General features: G+C 35.0%; 1 long non-coding RNA gene across 1 annotated transcript; it reads left to right on the top strand.

Annotated features, from left to right (window-relative positions):
* Positions 1–1,343: 1,343 nt before the first annotated feature.
* On the top strand, positions 1,344–2,502 carry LOC122000200. The gene is made up of 3 exons (XR_006117015.1): positions 1,344–1,423; positions 2,307–2,351; positions 2,422–2,502. It is a non-coding gene; the product is annotated as an uncharacterized LOC122000200 (long non-coding RNA).
* Positions 2,503–6,732: the final 4,230 nt, after the last annotated feature.

The raw sequence follows: 6,732 nt of genomic DNA, 5'->3' as shown, positions 1-6,732 counted from the left end.
GGGGAGAGAAAGGTACAAGTTCAAGGGGAGTTAAACAAGGGGGAGATAAAATTTTAAATGTTTACTTATTACAAATTTTTTTAAAAAAGGTGTTGTAATTTTATTTATTGCAAAATTGTACTTAAACCTGTTAGTCTAGTAATTTACCTTTAAAATTACTATTTATGTCTATGTTGTCCCTAACTTGAACTTGGGTTGATGCACATCAAAAAGGGGGAGATTGTTGGACTCCGTGATAGTTTTGATGTGATCAACCAAGTTGGTTAGGTCCTGCGTTGTATTTGATCCCTGTGTCTGAGTGTGCAGGAGCTTAGGAGCACAGGAAGTCGAGCGGAAGACGCAGCTAGCGAGAAGGACGACACGGGAAGGGAGCCGACGGGCTCGGTGCATCAGAAGGACGAGAGTGCTGCGGAAGAGTACTCCGGTGGGCGTGAAGAGCGTGCGCGGCGTTCGAGGGACGTTAAGCCGGGACGGAAGGCTGCTCGAGGAAGGCCGGAAATTGGGTTCGGGTGAGCCATATTTTGGTTGGCCACAATCACCCAAAAGATCGGAGCATCGGAAGCTAAAGCGAAGTGGAAAGGAGCTGGAAAACAGTCCTGAGGCGCCTCACACGCGCCTTCAACCAGTTTGGAGGCGCCTTCAGCCAGGTTGGAGGCGCCTTCAACCAGTCAAAGTGACCGTTCTGCGCGCGGATAAAGTTTTATCCGCTGACTCCCATGGAGGCGCCTTGGACCCTCGTTGGAGGCGCCTTGGAGCCTCGTGATAGGATTTCCAGGACCTATATAAAGGCCCCTGGAGCTAGGAATTCACTATAAACTCAAGCATTCAATCTGTAGTGTTTTCTAGCAATAGTTCTGAGCTTTTGAAAGTGTAAAAGACTTCTCCGCCTTCAGCAAAGGAGATTTTTTTTACTGCGCTTTTTCTACTGCCCTGGATTAACAACCTCCTTGGTTGTAACCAGGTTAATTCTCCTGTGTCTTTCTTTTACTGTTTTATTTAACTATTGCACTAATTGAGTTGAAAGTACGAGGAGGGTATATTTATTTTTTCAGGAGCAATTCACCCCCCTCTTGCCGGCCTCCGCTGCACCAACACTTTTTTCTATCAATATTTGTATTTATGCAATGCATTTTAATTGGATAGACCAAAATAAGTATTCTATCTATTTTATCTTTTATACTTGTGTAAATATGGAGACTGGTATAAGTTAGACATGTTATCTTTTGTTACGTTTCCATAGTTTTAATTATAGTGCTTTGATGCTTTTCTTTTGATGCATGCATGCTCTGACCACAGTTTGCTATTTATCACATTTCTTTTCTTTTAGATTAAAAAGTCAATGGTTTTGACAGCTGATTCTGCAAATATAAAGAGTGCATCTGGTGGTCAAATCGTAGCCAATTCAAAAGCTCACATGGCTAAGGTACAGAGAGTAGGCTCTCCAAAGGCCTAAGGTCCTTCCTAAACATCAAGGCTACAATGAAAGAACTTTGTCATAGAGAAAAAAAAGACCACTATCCATAGCTAACTCTATATCTATCATAACACCACTAGTTCAAGTTTACAAGCAATTAGGTCAAGAATACTTCTTCATGAATTCCTAGATATCTAGGATATTTAATAGTTTACTGAAAAATGTATGCTCCTACTAAGCTACTATACTATATGTAATGCCTGTTGTTGAATTCTCTAATTTAATGGCTATGGAGTAAATTTGGAAAACATGTCTAAATTTAACTAGATGCAGATGTATGAAGATTGTTGTTCAAAAGACATTTTCTGTCAAATGTTGGCTTTGTTTTATCTTCCTTCAGGCTTGATTAACTAATTTATTCCCTGAAGTATTCTACAAAAATTATAGGTGATGTGCATGCTTCACCTGCAAGTAATCTTGGTAATTGTTAATGTAATTATCGTATCTTGGGCATATAGATTTTGATTGTCTGCTTTGCTTCATGAGGCTAAAAGGAAAAGAGGATTATTATATCTTTGTTAAACAAAAAATTTCTTGCCCATGACATCTCTTATGAGCATCCATTGTCACTTACTTACTTATCATGTGGTATTAAATCTTTTCTTATTCTGAATATTCCTCTCCATGAAAATTCTTATATGAGGCAATATGCGTGTCATATAATCCTTCTTGTTTAAGTTGAACTTTGATATACCTTACCTGCCTTAATGAGAAAGTTATTTTTCTTTAATTATTATCAATATAGTTTTTTATCAGTGTATCCAAGTTCAAACAAGTTTAAAATAAATCTTCTCTTCCCTTTTCTTAACAAATACCATCATTTTTGTTTCAGGTAGTATTGAAGGAACACTTGGTTCTAACTTTGTTTAGAGATGAGGTAGGTAGGCGTTGTACTATAGTATATTTGGGTTAAAATTTCTAAGCAGATTTTAACATTTTTCATACAGTATGATCTATTACATGAAGATTATCAGCTTTATCTTCTTCCAAGCATTTTGGAATCCAAAAAGTTAGCTAAATCTGGACGAGCGAAACAAAAGTATGCAGATTTAGAATATAATGTGGCAAAACAAGTTGAGAAGATGATAAGGTTTGTACTTTAAATAAATTGCATTCATATACCCTAACATTTTAAGTTATATTCCTGTGCTTTTCTAGATACTTAAAGAATCTTAGCATGCAAATATTTTGAGTCTGCTTACTTTAAAATTTTTCCTTGGCTAAATTTTTCCTGTGCATGCAAATATTATTGATGAAACCTCCCATAATGTTTATATATAACATCCGTCTATTAGTTAGTTTCTTAGATCATATATTTTTCATTACTTTGTCATTACCTTGTAATTACCTTACAGTTACCTTTACACATACTTGAAGAAAGGAAAAAGAGCTGACTATGTGTCATTTGTGGATCCTGGTCACATACCTACATGCGGTGTGGGTGAAGAAGGCAGTAAATTATCATAACATATTGTTGCTCAGTTGAGAGTATCGAACGGAGATAACATTTGCTTCATCCCATATAACACTGGGTAAGATTTTAATTATTTATCAATTCCTACTACTTGTTAGTCAATGTTATATTTTTATTTGTAGAGGTACCATTGGATCTTGACTATAATTAATGAAGATAAGAATATGATATATTTTTTGAACTCTTTGAGTAATAGGAACCGAGACTATGTTTGACAAACTATTATGACCAAGTAAGTAGTAGATTATACTGATTTTGAATGTATTCAATTCATTATAGGTTATAAAAATAATGCTCTATTATTTACAATGTAGTGGGGTCAAGATATATAATGCAGTAAGGGGTATTTCAAAAGGACCAGGTGTTAAACAATTGACAGTATGTATTGTGACCATGTATTTAGACAACAATCAATAATTTTTATTATTTGGATTGTAACTTCTTGCATGACATTTTCAATTTTATTAGGGTAATTTTAAACAAAATGGTGGTGTTGAATATGGATATTGTGTGATGCAGTACATGAAAGAGATAGTCTTGGATGAAGATCCACAATTGGAGAGAAAGGTGAATTTCTTCTTTATGAAATATTTTCTTTATAAAATATTGAGTCATTTTTTATTGATCCTCAAACTTTTGTTAATGTTTCAGTTTGCAGCATCAAAAAATAAACAATATTACAATCAATCTCAGTATAATGAAGTCAGAAGTGAATGGAGCGAATTTGTCTACTTCTATATGGGTGTCTAAGTGTAGGCTATGATATAAATTTTAGACATGTATTTAGAGATTTATGGATACAAAAGTTTTTGGGTTATGGTTAAACATGTCTTTTATTAATACACTTTTGGATTGTATTTGATATATATTTGTGATATATTTGTTTAATTTTTGTGGTAAAAAATATTGTGTTTTAGTAAAATATTATAATATAAATTTTTGTCAATTAAAATTTTATTGTAGTAAAATATGGTCAATTACTTTGATACTATAAATAAATGATGAAGTAATACAACAAAAAAGACTTCACTAAATTTAAATAGTGGTGTAGTTAAAGAAACTATTTACTTCACTACTAATCAAATTTATGAAGTAGTTTGTATAAATTACTTCGTTATATTGAATTTTTTGTTGTAGTAAAATATACTCTATTACTTCTATACTACGATGAAGTAATACAATAATAAATACTTCAACCAAGACAAATTATGCAGAAGTAAAATTAAACATTTACTGCACCAGAATTCAAAAATTGTGAAGTTGTATACCTATTTTACTTCGACAAAAACGAAACCTATGAAGTAATAAATCATCAACTACTTCGGTCATTTTACTGGTCTCGATGAAGTAATAGAGTTTTTTTACTTCGAAAACGGTCCGATTTTGAACTGGTTTTGGACCAGTGATAGACTTCGGTAAACGTGTGGTGAAGTAAAAAATTAACCCTTTTACTTCACGTGCGTCTACTTCGATAATTATCTACCTATTACTTCGGATAATATCCTGAAGTCTATTATCGATTTTCACACATGCGAAGGTGATGGCGTTGGGCTAGACTCCTCTCAGCACCATCTCCTCCTTCAACCTCGCGTCGGTTCCCAAGATGCCGTTTTTGGCGGAATGCCCGATGAGGACAGGGTTGAGGGACTGAATGGAGGGGGCGGAGGTGGAAAACTCGAAGGATCGGAAGGCTTGGAAGAGATCGATGGCGCAGTCAGGGAGCCCATCACTACTGAAGGGCGAATTAGGGAGTTGACGGCGGCTTCTCGGTAAATTATTATTATTATTTTTAATAATTTTAATTTTTTTAGCATTTTTTATAATGCCTATTTTTTATATTTTTGATTTTTTTAATACGCTTAGGGAATTTAAGATGGTAAATCTGTTTGGAACTTTTTTTCGTATCTTTTAAATTTCTTTTCTTTCTGTATGGTAATGTAGATACTAAAGTTTATTTCCTTTCTTTATCTCGTAACGTAGAGCTGATATAAATATGTGTTTAATTATACTAGGAAATATTCCTCCATTCTAAATAAAAGTTTTTTCTTTGTGCTTTCTCTTCTTACATTCTCCTCCAATCTCTCTTTTTGTTAGTCCACAAAATAATCGTTATTCTACTCGACATCAATTGGTATCAAAGCTGGCAGACTATAATTTGAGAAAGTCAAGCGTCAAGTTCAATGAAGGTCATCGTGGGCATGTCGGGCAGGTTCTAGCTAAGGAAACTTTGCACCATGGTTATAACACCAAAGACGTGATTGAGGATTTACATAGGCAAGTTTTAGATTTAACACGGTGTGATTTATAGAGGCAAGTTGTAGATTTATTCCAACACCTAGCGGAAATGATATGAATTCGTGAAGATCATGAAATACGTGGTCGAGAGGATCGACATAGAGACCTTAGATTTTGAGTTGATCTACCTGTATTTTCTAGTATGACCAATAGAGGACTTCGTTGATTGGCTTAATGAAGTGGAGCGAATTTTTTTATCATGAGAAAATTCTTGATTAGTTGAAAATAAAATTGAATGCCTCCAAACTCAAAAGGTCTAGCATGACATGGTGGGAGCACTTGCCGCGCTTACGATATCAACATGGCAAAACCAAGATCAAGAATCGGAATAAGATGAAAGATCACTTTTTACCTTTTGGGTACACTCAAACTTCATGCCAAGGGCGATTAGATTTTATCATAGAGACTGATAGCTTCGACGTCCAAGATGACCTCGATGGATTCGAAGATAATTTGAAAGAAGAAGTTGATGAGATATTTTATAGAGATAATCCAGACTTTAATCGTTTGTGAAGTTTAATATTGAGGAATTTGATCCAGAAGAAATTGAAAAAGAATCTAGATATTAAATTGGAGATGAGATGAGACAACTAATGCACTGTTTGGGAAGAGATGGGGAAAGGGGAGGGAAGGAGAAGAGAGACTTGAAATTCTATTTGGGAGGAAGTGAACTATGGAAAAGAAAGTTAAGAAAGGATAAGTTTTAACCTTCATTACCCATGAAACGAAAGAATTTTTTACACTCTGATTTGGGGGGTAAGGAAAGGTAAGGGGAACTAAGAAAATTATGTCCTAATTTTATCCTTATTTTATTATATTAATTTTAAAAATCATTGTTTTAGGTATTCTTTGCATCATGACAAAAAACACTCGCACTGTCTGACGCTCGCACTTCGTCGACATCAACTTTGACGCCAACACTGACTTCAATGTTGATGCCGACTTTGACGCGATGCTGATGTTGACTTCGATGCTGACTTGGATTCCAACACCGACTTCAATGCCAATACTGACTTCGACGTCAATATTGGCGCCGACTTCAATGTCGATGCTGGCATCGACTTCGATGCCAACTTCGATGCCAACACCGACTTCGACGCCGATGCTGACTTCGACTCCAATGTCGACGTCGATTTTAACAAATGAGCTATAATTGCTTGAACGTGTAAGTCTTAACCAATAAATATATGCAAGATGCACTAGATTCTTGAACGCTTAAGTCTTTAATAAAAGTGAAGGTAATTTTATAACTTTACATATTTAATTTTCATTATCCTCACTTTCCTCTCAAAGATAACAGTTTCGTAATGAATTTTCCATCCCTCCCAAATAAGGAGAATATAAATACTTTACTTTCCCTCCCTTTCTCTCCCTTCTCTTGTTGTTAATGAACCTTTGCTCATCCCATCTAAATATAGGGTAATGATCATAAAGTTGGTGATAGAGATTCAACCAATTTTAATAAGGAGGTGGATGTAATTTTGCATCA

The sequence above is a fragment of the Zingiber officinale genome, chromosome 7A (assembly GCF_018446385.1).
Source record: "Zingiber officinale cultivar Zhangliang chromosome 7A, Zo_v1.1, whole genome shotgun sequence".
Taxonomy (NCBI): Eukaryota; Viridiplantae; Streptophyta; class Magnoliopsida; order Zingiberales; family Zingiberaceae; genus Zingiber; species Zingiber officinale.
The sequence above is the reverse complement of the archived record's forward strand: the minus strand, read 5'-3'. Positions and strand labels throughout refer to the sequence as shown.